Source organism: Chiloscyllium punctatum, chromosome 39 (genome assembly GCF_047496795.1).
Source record: "Chiloscyllium punctatum isolate Juve2018m chromosome 39, sChiPun1.3, whole genome shotgun sequence".
Classification (NCBI taxonomy): Eukaryota; Metazoa; Chordata; class Chondrichthyes; order Orectolobiformes; family Hemiscylliidae; genus Chiloscyllium; species Chiloscyllium punctatum.
The window spans coordinates 25,667,721-25,693,119 of NC_092777.1; the positions used below are offsets into that span (position 1 = coordinate 25,667,721).

At 42.3% G+C, this 25,399-nt stretch overlaps 1 protein-coding gene across 4 annotated transcripts in view; it reads right to left on the reverse strand.

The window, feature by feature from the left end:
• The window catches only part of b3gntl1 (UDP-GlcNAc:betaGal beta-1,3-N-acetylglucosaminyltransferase-like 1), a 369,979-nt gene that overhangs the window by 2,686 nt on the left and 341,894 nt on the right, over window positions 1–25,399 (reverse strand). The gene's annotated exons all lie outside the window — the stretch shown is intronic.

Sequence of the window (25,399 nt, forward strand, 5' to 3'; positions counted from 1 at the left end):
AAATGCCTCAAATGAACCTGCCTCCACACAATACCAGGCAGTGCATTCCCGATCCTAACTTTTCACAGTGTGAAAACCGTTTTTCTCACCTCCCATTTGCTTCTTTTGCAAAACACTTCAGTACGACACTGTCTGATTCCCAATCTGTTTCTGAGTGGAAACACTTTCTCCCTATCTACTCGGTCCAGGTCCCTCATTATTTAAAAATCTTCTATCAAATCTCCTTCTAATCTTCACTACCTAATTACTTCAATTTGTTTCTCATACTGAAGTTTCCCATCCCTCGAACTGTTCTTGTAAACAATTTTGCATTCTCTCCAATCCTTCCCCCACTGTGGTGCCCAGAATTGCAGAAAATACTCTAGTTGATGTCTAGCCAGTGTTAAATCCTAACCTCCCTGCTCTTGTATTCAATGCTCGTATTACTGAAGCCTGGAATACTGTGTGCTTTATTGACCGCGCTCTCCACCTGTTCTACCACTTTTAATGACTTACGCATGTACACAGCTCTCTTTCTGCTCCAGCACATCCTTTAGAATGGTACACTTTATGTTATACTGTGTCCATTTTTTGTATTGAGGTGTGTCACCTAATATTTCTCTGAATTGAACTTCATCTGCCACTTATCTGCTCACTCCATCACCTTGTCAATATCCTTCTAGATATTCTACACTTTCCACCTCAAAGTTTACAATTTCTCCATGTGTTGTGTCATTCTCAAACGGTCATTCTCAAACTGTGAAATAGTTCCCTGCGCACCAAGATCTATATCATACATTTCAGGAAATGCAAGGGACCCAATACCGAACCCTGAATTCCTTCAGCCTGAAAAAATATTAATTAAACATTATTCTGTTTCCTATCACTGTCAATTATTGTAATTTCATAATTTATATAAATGATTCGGATGTGAATATAGGAGGTATGGTTAGTGAGTTTGCAGCTGATGTAGTGGATGTGGCTACAAAGAGGGTTATCTCAGAGTACAGTGGGATCTTGATCAGATGGGCCAATGGGCTGATGAGTGGCAGATGGAGTTTAATTTAGATAAATGTGAGGTGCTGCATTTTCGAAAGGCAGAACAGGGCAGGACTTATACATGTAATGGTAAGGTCCTGGGGAATGTTGTTGAACAGAGACCTTGGAATGGAGGTTCATAATTCCTTGAAAATGGAGTCGCAGGTGGAAAGGATACTGAAGAAGGTATTTGGCATGCTTTCCTTTATTAGTCAGCTGACAATTGACCATTATAGAAAATTCTGGAAGAAAATTTAGTCTTCAAACTTTTGGATTTTACAAGCACAGACCTCTTATTGGCCTGTTTGACTAATGTTTGTGACAGTGGGCCCCAGAGCAATGCACAATGCATCACAATATTGTGATCTCTTTAATAACAGTGGCTGTTTCTTTATTTGTATTATTTAATCCATCTATATTATTAATGTAATATTTTGTGCTCTTAAATGAAACCCACAGGGAATGACGTGACAGATACCTGTTTTTATTCCTGTTACATTAATGATCTAGAGAGTATGGTACAGTAGCTTGAGGTTTCAGCCAACTGCAGACATTTCTAAAGCTAACACTGAAACTCAATTCAAAAAATATCTATGTCGAGACAGACAGTTAGTTAAAATGTGAGACACTTTGTTTTGGAAGTGGTGGTTTATATGAGACCTTGATTAGCTCTGATTCAGTGCCCTAGATTTGGGCCTGTTTAAAGTTCATGCTTTGTGAGAGAAAAGGCATCTGAAGTTAAACCATGTGCAATTCAATTCATTTGCCTGCAAATCCATACAAAGAAAACTTAGCTGTCTATTAAATCGCTACGGTCGTTTCTATCACTTTGTCCTGTTCTACTGCCCAGGAGCTCTGACGGTAATTAAATTTACAATTATGCTCATGTATTCCTGTTGTAGGAAACTCTACGTTGTGAGAAATCCAATCGAGTTTGAAAGGGTGTAGCAGAAGCTCATATGACTACCTTCAATATGGAACTTCTCTTTCATCTTAGAAACTACTGACGAGTTGAAGTGGCTCTCTATCAAATTAAATTACAGAATACGCTAAGTTATTAACAAGGGAAAATGCATTATGGCAATTGCGGCCTGGTAGGCTTTAATGTGATACCAAGGATTGCCATATTCAATTTGGAACAATGTGTTACAACAGTGCCTCCTTCAATCTGAGCATTGACTTTTGAATCCAGCTAACGAAAGCAATGAATTTTCTAATTTTGTGTCAGAGCATTCTGTCTTTTTTCATAAAGTCTGATCAGATTATTTTACTTCTGCTGGGGCTTCTACACCTGCTATCACGGATGTCATGTTAGTGCAGACTTCACTGATGGTGGGAGGGGAGACAATCAGAAAGTGCAAGAGTTCAAGCTGGTCACAGGGCAATACTCCGAGCATGTAAGACACAGAACTACTGTTTCAAACACTTGACTGCTGAAGTCAGTCCAATTCACACTCAAGCTGCAGCAGGAAAGTTGAAAAGAGAAAATAGGGCAATCTATTTTCCTGAGATCCTGGATTAGTGGTGCTGGAAGAGCACAGCAGTTCAGGCAGCATCCAAGTGGCTTTGAAATCGACGTTTCGGGCAAAAGCCCTTCGTCAGGAATAAAAAGCTTTTTATTCCTGATGAAGGGCTTTTGCCCGAAACGTCGATTTCGAAGTTACTTGGATGCTGCCTGAACTGCCGTGCTCTTCCAGCACCACTAATCCAGAATCTGGTTTCCAGCATCTGCAGTCATTGTTTTCACCTTATTTTCCTGAGATGCTGAGTCATTTGTTGCAGCTTGTTTTCCTATTTCAGATTTCCAACATCCAGTTTCACTTCATTCTAATTTACATAAATTAAGTTTTAAAAGCATGCTGCAGGCTGTCACAAATAAAACACTTGCAAATCCAGGAAGGTGAGCTCTGGAAAATATTGTGCAATATACAGTGTGTTAATGCAGTCCACAATCTACATGGAAGACAGCTGTGAAAAACTCTGATACTATGAGTAAAAGGCTCCTGTGAATTACATGTGTCTTTTTAGGTGAATGTGTTAGAACAAGAAAAACAATCTGATTAAAATAAGCAATGCCAATGACCTTCATTTGACATCAGTGCAAAGCCCAATTGGATTCCACCTCCCAGTTATTGAAAAGCCTTCCAAAAAATGCACTCTCACATATTTTAATGATGGATTTTATTAGTCAGATGGGTTCAATATGACTAAACCAACAGATTCTATTCCATACACTAAATACTTGAAAGTTGGTTGAAAGTTGCATCTTAATTTCCAAACTAAACAAAAATATGGGCCATTTACAAAAAGCAGAATTTCAAACAGATTGAGGTCTTTCAGAGTCCATTGTGGTTGGCCCTTCTATTTGGATTTTTTTCTTGCCAAATTATGCCAAGATATACAGTTTACAAGCTCAACATATTTCTTTGTCACTGTTGCTGTGTGGGTTGTATCCCCTTTGTGATAGATTTAAAAGCCATGAACTTATTTTGTTTGTAATCTAGTTAGTACATGCCCAAGTACTGCTGGTGTGATATGTAGATGTCCCATTCCTGCTGACATGGTATCGTAGTATAGCAAATCTGAAATATTCTTAATGGAGGCGCTACTTGGTTGTTTCACTGTCTTTAAGATCACAAGCCATAGGAGCAGAATTAGGCCATTTGGCCCATTGAGTAGGCTCTGCCATTTGATCATGGTTGATATGTTTCTCAACCCCATTCTCCTGCCTTTTCCCATAATTCTTGATCCCCTTACCAATCAAGAACCTCTTAGATATACTTCTGGCCTCCACAGACTTCTGTGGCTAAGAGATCTACAGATTAACAACCCTCTGGCTGAAGAAATTCCTCCTGATCTCGGTTCTAAAGGGTCATCTCTTTGCTCTGAACTGTGCCCTTGGGTCCTAGTCTCTCCTACCAGTGGAAAAATCTTCTCCATGTCCACTCTACCCAGGCTGGTCAGAATTCTGTAAATTTCTATCATAACTCCCTTCATTTTTCTCTCAGTCCTGTTTTAAAGATTTAAAATGGAAGCTCATTTGTATAATGTGTCCCCTCTCACATCCTTCAATCCCTCTGCTATATGCTATTGCAGGTTTTGTCGTTATCATTCAATTGTCTTGTATTTCATACTCTTTCTAATTTTGGTGCTGACACAATAGGACTTGGCCTTTCATTTAAGCTCCTCAGTTTTAAAAATGTCTCTAGAATGGTGACAACAATTGAAGGAGGTCATTTGGTCTTTCATGTTCATGCTGGCTCCTTGTAAGAGAAACTCAGCTAGCCCCACTGCTCTCCCTTTACCCTGTAGCTCTGCAAATCCTTTTTGTTAAGGTAATTATCCAGTTCCTTTTGGAAAGCCCTGATTGATTGAATGTGCCACCAAAACCCCTCTTTTGCAGAGAATAATAGATTCAGTCGCAAGCTGTAGGAAAATGCATTTCATCAAGCCCTCTCTGGTTTTTTTTAAATCAGGGATTCTTCTACCAATATAAATTGACATTTTCTATGTCTACTTCTGTTTGAACATCATTGTCATATTTCTGGTCCTTCATACATATATTATAAACAGTAACAGAAACCCAACTCTACTGGTAGTGGGATGCTGTAAACAGTCACTATTTTGTACACATTATGCTGAGTTTATTGTCAAAGCCCGTGGTCCTGTCCATGGCTGGAAAGCTGGGGGAAAAAACCCCAACCTGGCCATTTTCACCCGATGCAATGCGATGACAGTCGGTTGTAAAGTGTCTGTTGTCGGGGGGTTTGCCTCACTCCCAAGGCCTATAAGAGGCAGCAGGCCAACTGGAGAGTTGCTAGCTCTTCAATCCGGAGGAAGTGAGGACTGCAGATGCTGGAGATCAGAGTCGAGAGTGTGGTGCTGGAAAAGCACAGCAGGTCAGGCAGCATCCGAGGAGCAGGAGAATTGACGTATCACGCAAAAGCCCTTCATCAGGAATAAGGCCTGATTCTCCTGTTCCTCAGATGCTGCTGACCTGCTGTGCTTTTCCAGCACCACACTCTTGAGTTCTTCAATCCTAACAGCACCAGGTTGAGTTAAGGACTGCAGGTGGACCAGGGCAGCAGACTTGGTGGGCTGATTCAGCCACTGGATAAGCCCTCCGTGGGTTTCGATCAGAGGAACAACATCCAGAGGGAAGTCACTATCTTTTATTAGCTTAAAGTTGCAGTTTAAGTGCCCATTAATTGGTCATTTATCTTCTGAGCATGACCTCGACCATCCCTCCTGCCAACATACGCAGGGGACTTTGTGAAGCCAACAGCACCATTCCAGCTCCCCCCCCCCCTTCCCCACCACACCTCCCCCCACTTTCCTTGCTGATTCTATGTGACCCCCACACCACCACTAAGCCCACTCCCAGCAGTGGTGGAGGGAGGGACGACAGTGAGAGAATTGAATTTCGACCATTATGTGTTACAGCATTTCATCAATGATGTCTCACTTCAGTTGGGTTCATTTTTTATCCAAACATAAGCTTATCAGGTTCCTGCTATAAGCTTCTCTTTGCAAGTTATAATTTGCTCCTCACCCATGTAACCCTGGTACATGCAATGCTGTTACGTATACATCAAAGATTACACAATAATTCTGAAGGATTATTAATCAAACTCAGTTCTTGGCTTCTGAAGAACTGTCATGAGTGACCCTAATTCACATATTTTCCCAAACATTGTAAAACTTAATTGAATAAAATTTCACTCTAAGGGAGTAGTGTCTTTACTTAGAAGATATACTGTTAATTTACCCATGAATTACAGGATAATTCCTTTCCATAATGTCATCATCTTGGAGTGTTTGTAAATAAGCAACAGATTTAACATATCTTTCTCAGACATTTGTTGCTCTTTTGTAAGATTTTCTGTCCCTCTGAGGAAGATTTCAACTGTTCAAAGGTGAATAGCTGTGAAATTCATTTATCTAATTTTGAGAATGTTAACCCCTTTATTTGAGGGTGAATTTACACTGACGCAAAATTCCTTCAGTCAATGCAAACATAATCTGACTCTGACCAAACAGAAGTGAGCCAAGAATCCCTGGAGGAACAATCTGCTTCACTTTGCAGAACCCTTTGGTGCTTACAATCTAATTTACACTCTGTGTACAGTCAAACAGCCATAGAGATGTACAGCATGGAAACAGATCCTTTGGTCCACTCGTCCGACCAGATACCCCAACCCAATCTAGTCCCACCTGCCAGCACCCAGCCCATATCCCTCCAAACCCTTCCTGTTCAGATACCCATCAGATGCCTTTTAAATGTCAATTGTACCAGCCTCCACCATTTCCTCTCGCAGCTCATTCCATACACATACCACCCTCTGCATGAAAACGTTGCCCCTTAGGTCTCTTTTATATCTTCCTCTCTCACCCAAAAGCTATGTCCTCTAGTTCTGGACTACCCCGCCCCAGGGAAAAAGACTTTGTCTTTTATCTTATCCATGACCCTCATGATTTTGTAAACCTCCACGAGGTCACCCCTCAGCCTTCGATGCTCCAGGGAAAACAGCCCTAACCTATTCAACCTCTCCCTGTAGCTCAAATCCTCCACCTCTGGCAACATTCTTGTAAACCTTTTCTGAACCCTTTCAAGTTTCACAACATGCTTCCGATAGGAAGGAAACCAGAATTGCACGCAATATTCCAATGTCCTGTACAGCCACAACATGACCTCCCAACTCCTGTACTCAATACTCTGACCAATAAAGGAAAGCATACCAAACACCTTCTTCACTATCCTATCCATCTGTGACGCCACTTTCAAGAAGCTATGAACCTGCACTCCAAGGTCTCTTTGTTCAGCAACACTCTCTAGGACCTTACCATTAAGAGTATAAGTGCTGCTAAGATTTGTTTTCCCAAAATGCAGCACCTCGCATTTATTTGAATTAAACTCTATCTGCCACTTCTCAGCCCATTGGCCCATCTGGTCAAGATCCTGTTGTAATCTGAGGTAACCTTCTTCACTGTCCACTACACCTACAATTTTGGTGTCATCTGCAAACTTATTAACTGTACCTCTTATGCACGCATCCAAATCATTTATGTAAATGACAAAAAGTAGAGGACCTAGCACCGATCCTTGTGGCACTCCACTGGTCACAGGCCTCCAGTTTGAAAAACAACCCTCCACCAACACCCTCTGTCTTATACTTTTGAGCCAATTCTGCATCCAAATGGCTAGTTCTCTCTTTATTCCATGAGATCTAACCTTGCTAATCAGTTTACTGAAGTCCATATAGATCACATCTACTGCTCTACCCTCATCAATCTTCTTTGTTACTTCTTCAAATAACTCAATCAAGTTTGTGAGACATGATTTCCCATGTACAAAGCCATGTTGACTATCCCTAATCAGTCCTTGCCTTTCCAAATACATGTACATCCTATCCCTCAGGATTCCCTCCAACAACTTGCCCACCACCGAGGTCAGGCTCACCAGTCTATAGTTCCCTGGCTTGTCTTTACCGCCCTTCTTAAACTGTGGCACAACGTTTGCCAACCTCCAGTCTTCCGGCACCTCACCTGTGACTATCGATGATACAAATTTCTCAGTAAGAGGCCCAGCAATCACTTCTCAAGCTTCCCACAGAGTTCTTGGGTACACCTGATCAGGTCAATAGACAATAGACAATAGATGCAGGAGTAGGCCATTCTGCCCTTCGAGCCTGCACCGCCATTCAATATGATCATGGCTGATCATTCCTAATTAGTATCCTGTTCCAGCCTTATCTCCATACCCCTTGACTCCACTATCTTTAAGAGCTCTATCCAATTCTTTCTTAAAAGAATCCAGAGACTGGGCCTCCACTGCCCTCTGGGGCAGAGCATTCCACACAGCCACCACTCTCTGGGTGAAGTAGTTTCTCCTCATCTCTGTCCTAAATGGTCTACCCCGTATTTTTAAGTTGTGTCCTCTGGTTCGGCACTCCCCCATCAACGGAAATATGTTCCCTCCTGCCAGAGTGTCCAGTCCTTTCATAAGCCTATACGTTTCAATCAGATCCCCTCTCAGTCTTCTAAACTCAAGGGTATACAAGCCCAGTCGCTTCAGTCTTTCCGTGTAAGGCAATCCTGCCATTCCAGGAATTGACCTCGTGAACCTACGCTGCACTCCCTCAATAGCCAGAATGTCTTTCCTCAAATTTGGAGACCAGAACTGTACACAGTACTCCAGGTGTGGTCTCACCAGGGCCCTGTACAGCTGCAGAAGCACCTCTTTGCTTCTATACTCAATTCCTCTTGTTATGAAGGCCAGCATGCTATTAGCCTTCTTCACGACCTGCTGTACCTGCATGCTTGCCTTCATTGACTGGTGGACAAGAACACCCAGATCTCTCTGAACAGCCCCTTTACCTAATTTGATACCATTGAGGTAGTAATCTGCCTTCCTGTTCTTGCCACCAAAGTGGATAACCAGACATTTATCCACATTAAACTGCATCTGCCATGCATCTGCCCACTCACCTAACTTGTCCAGGTCACCCTGTAATCCCCTAACATCCTCATCATATTTCACCCTACCACCTAGCTTTGTGTCATCAGCAAATTTGCTAATGTTATTGCTGATACCATCTTCTATATCATTTACATATATTGTAAAAAGCTGCGGTCCCAGCACGGATCCCTGCTGTACCCCACTGGTCACTGCCTGCCATTTTGAAATGGAGCCGTTAATCACTACCCTTTGTTTCCTATTAGCCAACCAATTCTCTATCCAATCTAGTACTTTGCCCCCAATCCCGTGCGCCCTAATTTTACTCACTAACCTCTTGTGTGGGACTTTATCAAAAGCTTTCTGAAAGTCCAGGTACAGTACATCCACTGGATCTCCCTCGTCCATCGTCCGAGTTACATCCTCAAAAAATTCAAGAAGATTAGTCAAGCATGATTTCCCCTTCATAAATCCATGCTGACTCTGTCCTATCCTGTTACTATTATCCAGATGTGCCGTAATTTCATCCTTTATAATAGACTCCAGCATCTTTCCCACCACTGAGGTCAGACTAACTGGTCTATAATTTCCTGCTTTCTCCCGCCCACCCTTCTTAAAAAGTGGCACAACATTAGCCGCCCTCCAATCCTCAGGAACCAACCCCGATTCTATTGAACTCTGGAAAATAATCACCAGCGCATCCACGATTTCCCGAGCCACCTCCTTCAGTATCCTGGGATGCAGGCCATCAGGTCCCGGAGACTTATCAACCTTCAGACCTAACAGTCTCTCCAACACCAAATCCTGGCAAATAGAAATTCCCTTAAGTTCAGGTCCTTCAGCCACTGTTACCTCAGGGAGATTGCTTGTGTCTTCCCCAGTGAACACAGATCTGAAGTACCCATTTAATTCCTCTGCCATTTCTTCGTTCCCAGTAATATATTCCCCTGCTTCTGTCTTCAAGGGCCCAATTTTTGTCCTAACCATTTTTTTGCCTTGGACATACCTAAAAAAGCTTTTACTATCCTCCTTTATATTCTTGGCCAGTTTACCTTCGTACCTCATTTTTTCTCTGCGTATTTCCTTCTTACTAATCCTCTGTTGTTCTTTAAAAGCTTCCCAGTCCTCCGTTTTCCCGCTTATCTTCGCTAAGTTATACTTTTTCTCTTTTAACCTTATATGTTTCTTTACTTCCCTCGTCAGCCACGGCCGCCCATGTCTCCTCCTGGGATCTTTCTTCCTTTTAGGAATGAACTGATCCTGCATCTTCTGCATTATACACAGAAATATCCGCCATTGTTCCTCCACGGTCTTCCCTGTTAAGGTATTAAACCATTGAACTTTGGCCAGTTGCTCCCTCATAGCTCCATATTTCCCTTTATTCAACTGAAATATTGTCACTTCAGATTGTACCCACTCCCTCTCAAATTGCAGATTGAAGCTTATTGTATTATGGTCACTACTTCCCAATGGCTCCTTCACTTTGAGGTCACTGACCAATTCTGGTTCGTTACACAATACCAGTTCCAGAATCGCCTTATCCCTGGTCGGCTCCAGCACCAGCTGCTCTAAAAATCCATCTCTGAGGCACTCCACAAAGTCTCTTTCTTGAGGCCCGATACCATCCTGATTCACCCAGTCTACCTGCATGTTAAAATCCCCCATAACAACTGTAGTAACATCTTTGCGACAAGCCAATTTCAGCTCCTGATTCAACTTACCTCCAACATCCAGACTACTGTTTGGGGGCCTGTAGATGACTCCCATGAGGGTCTTTTTACCCTTAGTGTTTCGAAGCTCTATCCACACTGACTCTACATCCCCTGACTCTAGGTCCGCCCGCGCAAGGGACTGAATATCCTCCCTTACCAACAAGGCCACCCCACCCCCTCTGCCCGTCAGTCTATCCTTACGATAACATGTGTAGCCTTGAATATTCATTTCCCAGGCCCTGTCCCCATGAAGCCACGTCTCAGTTATCCCCACAATATCGTATCTGCCAATTTCCAAAAGAGCCTCAAGCTCATCCACCTTGTGTCTAATGCTTCGTGCATTCATATATAGAATTTTTAATTTGTTACTGCTCTCACCCTTCCCCTCAACCCTTATTTCACTCAACTTTACAGCATGATGCCTTTTCCAGTTTTCTGCCTCCTTGATACAGTTGTCTTTCTTGACTTCTCTTGTTCTAACTACCCCTTCAATTTCCTTTTTAAACATCCAGCTTGTCCCCTCCCCCCCGCTACTTAGTTTAAATGTAGCGGTGTTGCAGCAGAAAACCTGCCTGCCAGAATGCCGATCCCTGTTCTATTAAGGTGCAAGCCATCTCTCTTGTAGAATTTATGGTTACCATAAAATATACCCCAGTGATCCAAGAACTTGAAACCTTGCTTCCTGCACCAGTTCCCCAACCACACGTTCAAGTCCATTATCTCCCGGTTTCTGGCCACACTAGCCCGAGGAACTGGAAGCAAACTGGAGATAACCACCTTGGACGTCCTGCTTTTTAGCCTTCTTCCTAGTTCTGCGAAGTCTCGCTGTAGTATGTTCCTCCTCTTCTTCCCGACATCATTTGTGCCGACGTGTACCACCACCTCGGGCTCTTCACCCTCGTCCTTGAGGATGTCCTGCACTCTGTCCGCGATGTCTTTCACTCTAGCACCAGGAAAGCAACACACCATCCTTTACTCGTTTCAAGACATCCAGCACTTCCTCCTCTATAATCTGGACATTTTGCAAGATGTCACCATCTATTTCCCTACAGTCTATATCTTCCATATCCTTTTCCACAGTAAATACTGATGCAAAATATTCATTTAGTATCTCCCCCATTTTCTGTGGCTCCACACAAAGGCTGCCTTGCTGATCTTTGAGGGGCCCTATTCTCTCCCTAGTTACCCTTTTGTCCTTAATATATTGTAAAGACCCTTTGGATTCTCCTTAATTCTATTTGCCAAAGCTATCTCATGTTCCCTTTTTGCCCTCCTGATTTCCCTCTTATGTATACTCCTACTTCCGTTATACTCTTCTATCCTGTCTATACCTGACCTATGCTTACTTCTTTTTTTTAACCAAACCCTCAATTTCTTTAGTCATCCAGCATTCCCTATATCTACCAGCCTTTCCTTTCACCCTAACAGGAAAATACTTTCTCTGGATTCTTGTTATCTCATTTCTGAAGGCTTCCCATTTTCCAGCCTTCCCTTGCGAACATCTGACTCCAATCAGCTTTTGAAAGATCTTGCCTCATAACATAAAAATTGGCCTTTCTCTAATTTAGGACTTCAACTTTTAGATCTGGTCTATCTTTTTCCATCACTATTTTAAAACGAATAGAATTATGTTCGCTGGCCCCAAAGTGCTCCCCCACTGACACCTCAATCACCTTCCCTGCCTTATTTCCCAAGAATAGGTAGAGTTTTGCATCTTCTCTAGTTGGTACATCCACATACTGAATCAGAAAGTTTTCCTGTACACGCTTAACAAATTCCTCTCCATCTAAACCCTTAATTCTATGGCAGTCTCAGTCTATGTTTGGAAAGCTAAAATCCCCGACCATAACCACCCTATTATTCTTACACTTAACTGAGATCTCCTTACAAATTTGTTTCTCAATTTCCCACTGACTATTAGGGGGGTCCAAGATACAATTCCAATAAGGTGATCATCCCTTCCTTATTTCTCAGTTCCACTCAAATAATTTCCCTAGATGTCTGGGAATATCCTCCCCCAGCACAGCTGTAATGCTATCCCTTATCAAAAACGCCACACCCCCTCCTCTTTTACCTCCCTTTCTATCCTTCCTGTAGCATACGTAACCTGGATCATTAAGCTGCCAGTCCTGTCCATCCCTGAGCCATGTTTCTGTAATTGCTATGATATCCCAGTCCCATGTTCCTAACCATGCCCTGAGTTCATCTGCCTTCCGTTAGGCCACTTGCATTGAAATAAATGCCATTTAATTTATCAGACTACCTTGTTCTCTGTTTTGTCCCTGCCTGCCGTGACTGTTCAACTCACCTTTGTTCTTCGTCTCAGACTATATCAGTCTCAGATTGATCTCTTTCCTCACTATCTCCCTGGGTCCCACCCCCTCCCCCACCTTACTGGTTTAAATCCTCCCAAGCAGCTTTAGCAAATCTCCCTGCCAGTATATTAGTCCCCTTCCAATTTAGGTGCACTCCGTCCTCCTTGTCCAGGTCACTTCTACCCCAGAACAGATTCCAATGATCCAAAAATGTGAATCCTTCTCCCATACACCAGCTCCTCAACCATGCATTCATCTGCTCTATTCCCCTGTTCCTGCCCTCACTAGCTCACAGCACGAGGAGTAATTCAGATATTACTACTCTTGACGATCTCCTTTTTAAATTCCTGCCCAACTCTCTATATTCTCTCTTCAGAATCTCAACCTTTTCCCTTCCTATGTCATTGGTTAAGGTGCTGAAGCTTATTATTTTCTAAGCTGCAGAATCTCTGCTGTTGTCAAATATGACAAGAAATGTGAAGAAAAAAATGTGAACAATCGTGGAGAAACTATTAGAAAATATTATTAAGACTAATTCAAACTAATTAGGCAGAATCAAAATGGTTTTGTGAAAGGGACATCACAGTTATCCAATGTGTTGCTTGAAGGAGTAACATGTGCTGTGCTTAAAGGAATAAATGCCGATGGAATTCGTTCAGTTAAATTTCCAGAAGACCCTTGAAAAGATGCCACATGAAAGGTTATTGCAGAAAATAAGAGCTCATGGTGTTGGAGGTAACATATTAGCATGGATAGGAAATTGGCTGGCTCACAGGAAACAGCAAGTAGGTATAAATGGGTCCTTTCCTGGTTGGCAATATTTAATGAGTGGAATGCCACAGGAATCATGACTGGGGTGTTAGCATTTTACAATTTATGTGAATTTTTGATTTGGATGAAGGAACCTAAAATATGGTTGCTAAATTTGCTGATGGCACAATAGGTAGTAAAGTAAGTTGGAAGACAACATACAGCGACTACAGAGGGATAGATAGGTTAAGTGAATGGACAAAGCTCTGACAAATGAAGTGAAACAATGAAATTGTTCATTTTGACAGGAAGGATTAAAAAGAAGCGTGTTATCTAAATGGTGGGAGATTGCAGAGCTCTGAGATGAAGAGGGATTGGTTTGAGCAATTAATTGCAAAAATGTAATTCTGCAGATATACCAAGTAATTAGGATAACTAAGAGAACATTATTGTTTATTGTGAGGGGAATTGAATACAAAAGTAGGGAAGTTATGTTTCAGTTATACAGGTCATTGGTGAGACCATTTAGAGTACTAGGCTCCTTATATAGTGCAGAATGTTTATAAATTGGAAGCAGTTCAGACAAGGTTACCAGACTAAAATTGAAATGGCAGGGTGTCTTATGAGGATCTGTTGAACAGGTTAGTATTGTATCCATGAAGTTCAGGAGAATAGGAGGTGGTCTGACTGAAACACTTAAGATGTGTTTAAGGGCCTTGAGAGAGTATATTCAGAAAGAATGTTTTTAGGAGAATCTAGAGGTAATCTGGTACAATTAATGCTGTTAAAGTACTATCAAATTTATACTGTCAAACTAATTGTTTTTGCAGTAAGTTTCAAGCTGCACTTCACCTTAAAAGACCTCGTCAATCAGAAATATATTTACTGTGATTACTGAGACCACCCAGATTAAGGAGTGTGAACCGAAAAATACAAAGTCCCTTTTTCCTTGCCCATGCAAATCGAACTGTGCAAGTAGGAAAACAGTAATTATACTTGCGCAATCTAAATAATCTCACTGGCCTTTTTATTTATAATGACCTCTTAACTGTGTGTGTGTGAATGAATGTGCAGTTGCTGGACTTCTTACCCAAATAAGAGTGTAGTTTTTGTATTTTGAATTCACTGCTGATGTATATTCAACTAATTCTCTAAACATATGAACATATAAATCAGGAGCAGGAGTAGGTCGTACAGTCCCTTGAGCCTGTTCCTCAGTCAATAACATCATGGTTGATCTAATTGTTGCTTTGCCTTCACTTCCTTGCCTTCCCACAAAATCCTTATCTGAATACTTTTATGCACAAGCTGAGATATTTAATACATGATTTCTGTTTATTTTTAGCTGAGTTCAAACCATTTTCTGAAGTACACCACATCTAGTAAAACCAGAAAGGAATTTCTTTTTCAGACTGAAATTAGTTCCATTATTGATCGATCAATCGCTAACTGATTGTCAAGTTGTACTTAGGGGAAAAAAAACACTTCTTTCTTCCTTCCCTAAGGTATAGGCTCACAGAGAATATGAAATCATTTCTAATGAAGTAGGTACTTATCATCACCTTCTCATAAACAGTATTGGATAAGATCAATCCAATCCCAATCTGAGGTCAGCAGAGAGTAGGACAGACCGTGACTGAGGGTAACTGTCATTGGGCCTGCTGGTCTTGAGCAGGTTAGGAGAAGGAGGCAAAGCTGGGGATTTCCCGGATACACAGGAACATAAGAAACAGGAACAGTAATAGCCCATTCTGCTTCTTGAGCTTGCTCCACTATTCAATGAGATCATGTCTAATCTCTTACCTCAATTCCATGTTCCTCCACTATTGTTTAGTACCTTTATACTACTCAGGCTGGTGCGCGTAGCAATAATGCCATGTGGGGCACTCTGTACATATATTTGTTTAAGCTACAGATGACACAAATTTTCTCTATTAATTCTTGATTTGAGATGAAGATTGATTAAGTGTCATAAGTACCAACTTGCTCAGCATTGAGGAACCTCGAGTAAATTCTGTCCTCAATTGGGTGGCACAGTGGCTTAGTGGTTAGCACTGCTGCCTCACAACGCCAGGGACCTGAATTCAATTCCATCCTCAGGCAACTGTCTGTGTGGAGTTTGCACATTCTCCCCCTGTCTGTGTGGGTTTCCTCCGGGTGCTCCAGTTTCCTCCCACAGTCCAAGATGTGCAGATTAGGTGGCTTGGCCTTGCTAAATTGCCCATAGTGTCCAGGGATGTGCAGGCTAGATGGATTAGCCATAGTAAATGCAGGGTTACAGGGATAGGGTAGGAGGGAGTGTCTGGGTGGGATGCTCATTGGAGGGTCAGTGTGAATTCAATGGGCCAAATGGCTTACTTCCACGCTGTAGGGATTCTATGATTTGCTCCCAGAAAGGAGCATTCTTTGACAGGAGTATGAATAAGAGAGATAGCATCAATACTCTGCTCGAGTTGACTGAGGCTCCTCATTGAGGACTCAGCGTTTCAAAACAAAATCGAAAATCTACATTTTGGCATTCTGTGGACACTTCTCTCTGCTAAGAATGCCTTGGAAATGCTGCTACCCAAATAAATTCTTACAGGAGGGTTAATCTGTAAATGACAATAACTGGAAATGTGAATTTTTCAAGAAAACATTGAGATTATTTTGCTGGACTTAATTAAATGTAAGAATCAGTTTCCTGCAGATTTCAATAATTTGAATTCACAACAGGGTTTAATTGAAAAAGGTGGCTGCATCATTCACACACTGTTAAAAGGAAGATCATGGCGTGGGTGCAAGGACAGCTGAAATTCACACCGTGCTGAATTGGCAATTTCAGCTGCAAGGGAGAGACAGCTCTAACAGGCTTGCTGCTACTAACATTAGTTACAATGGGTTTAGATCAGAGAGTTAGTTACAATGGATCAGAGCCCTGTCAGGGCGTTGTCTGTCCAGTAGTGTGAAGATTGCTGGACACGGCAAAACAAAAACTTCTTGTATGCTAAAATAAACTGGTATTACTGCCATGTGGCAAAAGGTCAGAGTTATAGATTTCGAGATTATTGTTAATGATATTAATAAATATGCATGTTTATTATGAATTATGCATGTTGGCATAATTCTCTGTTTAGATTAAAATTCCTATTGATACTACAGACAAAATTTAAATGTGTTAAGTATTCCTGCACTAATCAGTAATGAATGTGTTTGTATTTATGTTCCCTAATCCATAATGCTCTTCATTTTCAGTTTATTTTTCAGAAGTTTAAATGCAATCCACTCAGATTTCTGGCTCTGAAATGTGACTCTTGTGAGTTTAGGTGATCCGACCCTGAATGCCCGGTAATTTTAGGTTGATGCTGGAGAGCGTAGACAGGGATGAAAATTGGTGTTGGATGGCTTAGTTATGTCTGACCAGCGTAATCGCTCTCAGATGACTGTGGTGGGGACGTTGTGCAGTTTTACCTTCTCGACACTGGCCTACAATGCAGCATCTGGTCGGTTGCCTTGATGTGTCGTAATAAAACTTACAGTGGTTGCTCGTGGGCAGCATAAATCAATGAGTGCAGACCACTGATGTAGATGTCACATATGGTATATAGTGCAGAAATCACAGGGACTTAGTGCTTTACAAGGCAGCAGTAATTTGACCAAACGGTTTTCTGAAACACTTTTCATAACGTTTTTTTATAAATGAGAATGAATTGAAGGCTCTGATCTGAACCCAAAACTGAATCGCATTGATAAACTGGAGAACCTTGACAGTATTAAGGCTGATATCTGAACTCTCAATGCTTCTGACCCCTGCAACACAGCGTAATTATGTTGGGCTTTATAATGTATCAAAAAAGTTATTGACTGCTTTTCAAAGAGAAACTGAATCATAAAAATGGGCTTTTCTTTCTATCTCTCCCAAGCTGTTTCATCACAGAAGCAAATCAGTTAATCCTACTCCCCATCCTTCCCTTGCAGCTCTGAAAAGTTCCTCTCTTCAGGTGCTTATTCAATTTTCCCGTGAAAGTCACAAACACGTTTTTCTCTTTCACACTCTTAGTGAATGTCAGATCCTAGACATGTGCTGCTTAAAGTTTAACCTCATGTAGCCATTGGTTGTTTGAACATTGACCTTTTATTGGTAAAAACTGAAAGGGCTGTGGATGCCAGAAATCAGAAACAAACCCAGAAATTGCTGGACAAGCTCAGCAGGTTTGGCAGCATCTGTGGAGAGTCAGAGTTAATGTTTCAGGACCTGTGACCCTGTGACAGGTGGGAAGGGTGGCACGGTGGCTCAGTGGTTGGCACTGCTGCCTCCTGGTGCCAGGGACCCTGATTTGATTCCCGCCTTGGGCGACTGTGTGGAACCCACTCTGTGTCTGCGTGGTTTCCCCGGATGCTCCAGTGTCCTACCACAATCCAAAAATGTGCAGGTTAGATGAATTGGCCACGTTAAACTGCCCATAGTATAAGGTGCATTAGTCAGAGGGAAATGAGTCTGGGTGGGCTACACTTCAGAGGGTTGTTGTGAACTTGTTGGGCCAAATGGCCTGTTTTCACACTGTAGATAACCTAATCTAATCTAGGAAAATGTTGGCATATATGCAGAAGATAGGGTGGAGGGAGGGAGAAGGGAGTAAATGATAAATGGGGACAGAGCCATGTGAGTAATAGCAGATTATGTGATAACAAGGTCTGGTGCGTGGGGTTGGGGTAAGGACATGGGATAGCTCAAGCCCTGAAGTTATTGAACTCTATTGAGCCCAGAAAGCTGCAGACACCCCAAGCAGAAAATGAGGTGTTGTTCTTCCAACTTGGGCTGATCTTCACTGGAGCACGTCAGCGAGCCTGGCCAGGGAACAGGGAGGTTTGTTGAAGTGACAGGAAACTGGAAGCTCAGGGTCTTTTTTGAAGGCAGAATGTAGGTTTTCTGCAAAGTCCATGCTTCGTTTCTCCAGTATAGAGGAGACCACATTGTGTGCAGCGAATGCAGTAGGCAAGATTGTGAGAAATGCAGCTAAAGTGCTGCTTCACCTGGAAGGTATGTTTGGGGGAGGAGGGAGGAGGTAAAGGGGCAGGTGGTCCACCTTCTGCGGTTGCAGGAGAAGGTGCCATGGGACTAAGGGGGGATGGGGGGAGTGATGGAGGAATGATGGAGGACCAAGGTGTCCCAGGGGAACAGTTCCTGCAGAAGATGGACAAGGGAGGGGAGGGGAATATGGAGGAAATAATAGGTGATGATCTCCTCATGTGGATGCTGGCGGGAGTGTTAAGTAAGGTCTGGGGGAATCCTATTATTGTTGCGGGACGGAAGAGAGGTGGTGAGGGTGGAAGTGCAGAAGGTGTGTTGGACCTGGTTTTTGGCCCTGTCAACAGTGGAGCTGGGGAATCCTTGGCTGAGGAAGAAGGTTGTTGTTTCAGAGGCTCCTTTGTTGAAATTGGTCTCATCAGAACAGATGCGATGGAGCTGGAGGAACTGAGACAATGGAAGAGTCTTTACTACAAGGTGTGAGGATGTATAGTCAAGATAATCCTTTGTCTGTTCAACTGTTCTGCTCTCTCTTTGGGCTCCATCATCATCTATTGTTAACTCCTTAACCCCTCCTTCCACCCTATCTTCTGCATGTAAATCAACATCATCAGTTCTGAGGAAGGGTCACTCAACCTGAAATGTTAACTCTGATTTCTCTCCTCAGATGCTGCCAGACCTGCTGAGCAATTCCTGTTTTTGTTTGGTGTCATTTGGCTTTTGACTTTTTTGTCAATAGCAGCATTTTCTCCTTACCTACGGTGCCATTACAATATGAAAGCAGAAATGATAACTGAGTAATGTAGAATAAGGAAAGAAATTCCACCTACGTGTTATGATTCGAACCAGTGATTACAAAAATGTAGCACCTTAGCTATATTAAACTAATGACCTCCCTTTCAGATCCACATCATTTATAAATATGAGCCAGCCTTCACTGCACATTCTGCTTCCAATAAGCTTTTCCTCTTGAGCTTTTGCATGTGAAAGCAAAACACTACAGGATCCTTAACACAGTAAAACACTTCAGGCAATTCCACCAAGAACCAAACTGTATCATTTTGTGTAGGTTAGATGGGCTTCAGATTGGTTCCACAGGCCGGCACAACACTGGGGGCCGAAGGGTCTGTACTGCGCTGTAATGTTCTATGTTTTATGGTTGGAGGCAAAGCACACATGAAAAGTGGGTGTACGTCCCCAGGTTTAGAGTGAGTGTATGTGTGTCTGTGGGTATGTGTACGATTGTGTGTGTGATGCATTATCATTATGGGTCACCACAGCAGTTAAAGTAGACTGCCTTTGGGAACATGTGTCAGACAACCCTTTTAAGGATTGATTTCACATGCTAACTAAAACATAATGAACTAATATAAAAAGAATCACTTACACAGGATGTGACTGTAACACTCACTCATAGCTCTTACCCTTCCCAAATTTAAAATAAAATTGTTTTAAAAAAAGATTGCATCCCTTGAAATTAAACAGAACGGTTATTCTCTGATCAAATAAAAGCAAGATATACGAGGGAAGGAAAAGCAGTCAGACAGTGAAATGCTCTGGGTGTTAGCTGCTGTGGAGATGCCTGCACCACCTGCAGCTGAAGGAATCTCAAGGTGGCACTAGATCTCCTACAGCTGAACACAGCAAAGACCAAGAAATATTTTGGCTTCATTGAAACTTAAGCCCCTGGCAGGCACCAATTAGACAATGTCCACTTTCTCTGAAACAAGAGCTAAACAATGTGACAGCTGAAACTGAAAATCATGCAAGTTTACAATGATGTCTTTACAAATTAATCTGTCCGTAATTTGCATGCTGCAAATTTTATTAAACTGCCAGAAGTTCTGAATCTTTTTATTTGATCAAAATACTCCTTTAATTAATCACAGTGACTGACAGACGTTTCTGGTAATGTTAGCACATTGATCATAAATGAGTTTTTAAAAATTGTTCCATCGGTGATAGCATGTTTCCCGTTTCAGTTTTATTTGTTACACCTTTCTCACACTTTCCTTTCATTTACAATGCAAGATCAATTCTATATTTGTGGAATGTAAAGAAAGTTTGCCCGAGTATCAATTGTAGTGTGATGATTGAGTTCCACGTGTTCACATACCCTATGGGCTGGGTCAGATGGGTACAGGTATTTGGGTTTTAAGTACATGCTATGGCTCTCTGCAATTATAGTAAAAATGGCCACTATTAAAACTTTTTTTTTAACGGCAGAATTGTTAGCACAGGTTTGCAAACTTTCAGGAAAGGTAGCTCTTTGCCTTTTTCCTGGATTGACACTTAAAACCAAAGGAGAGAATATTGCCAGTGTGCTGGAAAGCCATAGGCATGACACCAGGATAGATACTTGAGTAATTTTGCAGCAATTTCAATGCTCCAATTCCTACTGGTTTTTCTACTATGTACTAGACAATGAGTTCTCCTTTGGGAATCATAGATTCGTACAGTATAAAAGAGGGCCTTTTGCCCATCAAGTCCATACTGCCAAAAATATGCTACTACCTCTACACTAGTCCCTCTTTCCTTCACTAGAACTACAGCTGTGAACGTTCAGACACTTCAAATGCTCATCCAAGTACTTATAAAAATATTGAGGTTTGCTGCCTCATCTACCCTCCCAGGCAATATATTGCAGACCCCCACCACCCTCAGGCTGAAAATCTATTTTCCTCAAATCCCCTCTCAATCCTCCTGCCTTTCGCTTTAAAATTATGCCCCCTTATTCTTGACCCTTCAACTAAAGGGAACAGCTGCTTTCTATTCACCCACTCCATGCCCCTTATAATCTTATACACCTCAAAAAGGTCCTTCCCCCAACCCCCTCTGCTCTAAAGAAACCATCCCCAGCTTATCCAGTTCTTCATAGCTAAACTGCTCCAACCCATAACATCCTGGTGAATTTTCTTTGCACTCCCTCCAGTGCAACCACACCCTCCTATAGTGTAGTGATCAGAACTGCACACAGTACTCCAGCTGAGGCCTAACCAAAGATCTGTACAGCTCCAAGATGACCTCCCTGCTTTTAAATCTATGTCACAACTGATAAAGGCAATGTTCAGTATGTCATCCTAACCATCTTATTAACCTGCGTGGTCACTTTCAGGGATCTGTGGGCAAGCATCCTAAAATCCCACTCTTTCTCTGAGCTTCCTAGTATCCTGCCATACACTGAGTACTTCCTTGTCGTGTTCCTTCTTCCTCAGACTTATGAATTGAATTTATTGTCACGTGTACCGAGGCACAGTGAAAAACTTTGTCTTCCGAGCAATACAGGCAGATCACAGAGTTAAGTAGTATAGATAGTAAACAGGAGGTAAACAACAACAAAAACAAAAACACAGGTACAGGCAAATGTTAAAAATTTGTGAGTCCATTGAGTATTCTAACAACAGTAGGGTCGAAGCCGTTGTGAAACCGGCTGGTGCGTGTATTCAGGCTTCTGTACCTTCTCCCCGATGGTAGAGGTTGTAGACTTATCTGGGTTAAGTTCCACCTGCCACTGATCTGCCCATCTTATCAATCCTCCTGTAACCTAAGACTTTCTGCATCACTGTCAATGACCCAGCCAAGTATCATGTCATCCTCAAACTTACTCATCTTCCTCCCACACTCTCATCTACATCATTTCTGAATATCACAAGCAATAGGAGACCCAGCACTGTGTGGAGAATTAGTGAGGGAATTGCAGAGGCTATGTTGGAAACTTACAGGACAGGGTTAAGGAAGGATACTTTCTGGTGTGTCCTTGGCATTTACAGGCCTCACACTATTAGCAGGCATTCCAAACATTGTTGTCCATTTCTTTCTTCAATGGACCGAATCTGGCATTCTTAATAAAATGTATCTTATTTAACAAAATGAATGCAATAAATTCTTGAGAAGTAAAGAAAGAACAAAATGCTGGAAAAACTCAGCAGGTCTTGCTACATCTGTGGATATAGATCTAGAGTCTCACTGGAATGGATGTGTTAGCGATGATTCTCTCCCCCCAACATGCTGCCAGAATTGCTGAGATTCTCCAGCACATTTTTTAAAATTCCGCATCTCCGCTTTCTGCTTTATTTACTTTAATTAAATTCTTCAGAAGATTCTGCAGTCTGAAGATTTGAATTGTGTCTCTTTCTTGGTAGGCACGAAAGGATCTAATAACCCTCTGAAAGCTGGCTGAAGAAAGCAGCATGTGCTTGTGCATTTCAAATCAGCAAATAGTGAGGTGTTAATTAAGTACTGATTTTGCTGCACTGAAGACTGTAAATTGAAACAGGTTGCTAATGAACATCTAAGTTATTTAGTCATTTAGAAGACAGGAGCATTAACTCTGAAATTTAGCATCAAATTTATCCCACATAGATTCTAGCTGACATCAAATTCAAATCCAAATTAAATTTAAACATCATTACTTGTCCAAGTCCCTAACACTAAACTTTTTTCACAACTCTGACACAGGGCAAAATTGTACAGGATCGACACTGGGTATTTTAGCACTCTAAAGAGCTGGTAACCTATTCATTCTTAAATTGCCCTCTGTCAGCCAAATTTTCACTGCTCCAGTCTTGACAAAGTGAACTCATGCTGGAGATACAGGTGGTTTGCAGCATCAAACATGAGATCCAGTGAGGGCATCTCCAAGAACGGGTATGGGTGGAAGTGGGTGAAAGCTGATTTTTAAAAGTCAATCATCTATTTGAGTTGGGAGCACGATTGGATTCCATAAGCTCACATCTCACAAGGAGACACTTGAATGCAAGTGAGGGGCAAGCTCACCAAAGTCAGAGATTTCATAATTGGAATCAGACGGCCATTTCTTGTTGGAATTAAAGACCCTGATCTCCTGTGTTGTGGCAATGATGAGTGGATTGTTGTTATGCTTGAAAGTCAATGCATATTTCTTCTGGGGCCTTTTGATTCTGGCTTTATCAGAAATGAACAGCATAGCATAGCATCCCCTAGGGAACTTGGCTAAAGGAGGAGAAAGTGAGGACTGCAGATGCTGGAGATCAGAGTTGAGAGTGTGGAGCTAGAAAAGCACAGCAGGTCAGGCAGCATCCGAGAAGCAGGAGAGTCGATGTTTCAGGCCCGAGCCCTTCATCAGGAAGGTTGGGGGGGGGTCGGGCCCAAGGGGGCTGAGAGATTAATTGGGGGGGTGGTGATGCTGGGGGAAAGGTAGCTTGGAAGGCAATAGGTAGATGAAGGTGGGGAATGATGGTGAGAGGTCAGAGTGGAGGGTCGACTGAATAGGTGGGATGGAAGATGGGCAGGTAGGACAGTTCAAGAGGGCGGCACCCAGTTGGAGGGTTCGATCTGGGATAAGGTGGGGGGAAGAGAGGTGAGGAAACTGATGAAATCGACATTGATACAGTGTGGTTGGATGGTCCCAAGGTGGATGATGAGGTGTTCCTCCTCTAGGCATTGAGTGGCTTGGATTTGGAGGTGGAGAAGGCTCATAACTTGCACATCCTTGCTGGAGTGGGAGGTGGAATTGGAGTGGTCGGCCACAGAGTGGTTGGGTTGTTGGGTGCGTGTGTCTCGGAAATGTTCCTTGAACCGTTCCACAAGTTGGCGTCCTGTCTCCTCAATAGAGAGGAGACCGAGTAATGTGAGGGGAAGACAGGACATGCCCCTGTTTTAAGGTACTAGCTGCCATATGTAAGGTTTTACAGGTCCAGTCTTTGTATATCAGTGAAAGAAAAGGTGAATGGGAGAAGGCTGGGGAGATGAGCGAGTGAGTGAACCGGTAGAGGGACAAGGTGGCATTTGGGAGAGTAGACAGTGGGATTGTTATTTGGATCAGGTCAGCTGACAGGTTAGTCAGAAAGGCAGTCGAGTCAGGAGAGTAGTTGGGAAGAGTTATCAGGAGAAGTTAGATGGTTAGGCAAGTAGACAGTTAAGTTCAGGTTAGGTGTAATCGGGTTGGGGTTAGTTGAAGGGTCAGGGGGTTGATTGGTGGGGGCTCAGTCATGGAATTACTCAGAGGTTAGACTAGGGCTTGATATTGTTGTGCTTGATATTTCCTGGATAAGTCCAGGTAAGTACTGGGGAGGTTTCTAAAGTCACCATCTCTAACTCAGGGTAAGAGATAGTCATGCAGTGTCCTGCTCATTGATATTTAAATTTTCCATTTAATTCTGATAAACATCTCATATCAGGATATCCACAAGGGCCCGAATTGCAGCTAAACAGGCTGGGACCTTTTTTTATTAGGGCATAGGAGGTAAAAGAGGGGACCTTTATAGAAGTTATAAAATAGTGAGGGGTATAGATAGAGTTAATGGTAGTTGGCTTTTCCCTAGGATGGGGAATTTCAAGACTAGGGGGCACATTGTAAGGTGAGAGGAAAGAGTTTTTAAAAAGACATGAGGGGCACATGTTTTACACAGAGAGATGTTTGCCTGTGGAATAAACTTCTTGAAGAAGTGGTAGATGTGGGTAAAATTACAATGTTCAGATAATATTTGGTTAAGTACATGAATAGAAAAGGTTTGGAGGGATTTGGGCCGGGGGAGTCAGGTGGGACTAGTTTAGTTTGGGATTATGTTCAGTGTGGATTGGTTGGATCGAAGAGTCTGTTTCCGTGCTGTATGACGCGGTGTCCCTTCTCTGATGATCTGGATATTGGAACATTTGACCTATTGCTTTTATGAAACATCGAGGAGGAATTTTCCAATGGTGATTTACTTGGCTGTATATTTCGCTTGATCTGGTTGGCTTTCTCAGAGCTTGGGAAACTGCTCAGCAAAATGGTGCTGAGTATAACCAGAAATGTAGGTGAATCTGAACTTGTCACAGATGGACCTTAGTAAAGGCTATCTTATTGTTGCTGGTCAGTCTGCATGGCCAGTACTGTTATTGATTGCTAACTGACCTCTGAAGCTGCCTAGCAAGCCATGCAATTGTACTAATCACTAAAACTACTGCATCAGGTCAAGAATGTGGGCCATCACCACCTCTGCAAATGATTTGATCATTGCTGACCACTTCCTGAGGGGGAAATATATATTGACTTGCTCATCTCAAAGAATCAGCCTGATTCCACTAAGATTTGGCTCCTGTAAGTTAGCAATAAGTGTTTGCTTTCTCTTAAAGCTTCATTTTTTTTAGTACTCACTCATATTATTTATTTTATTCAAAG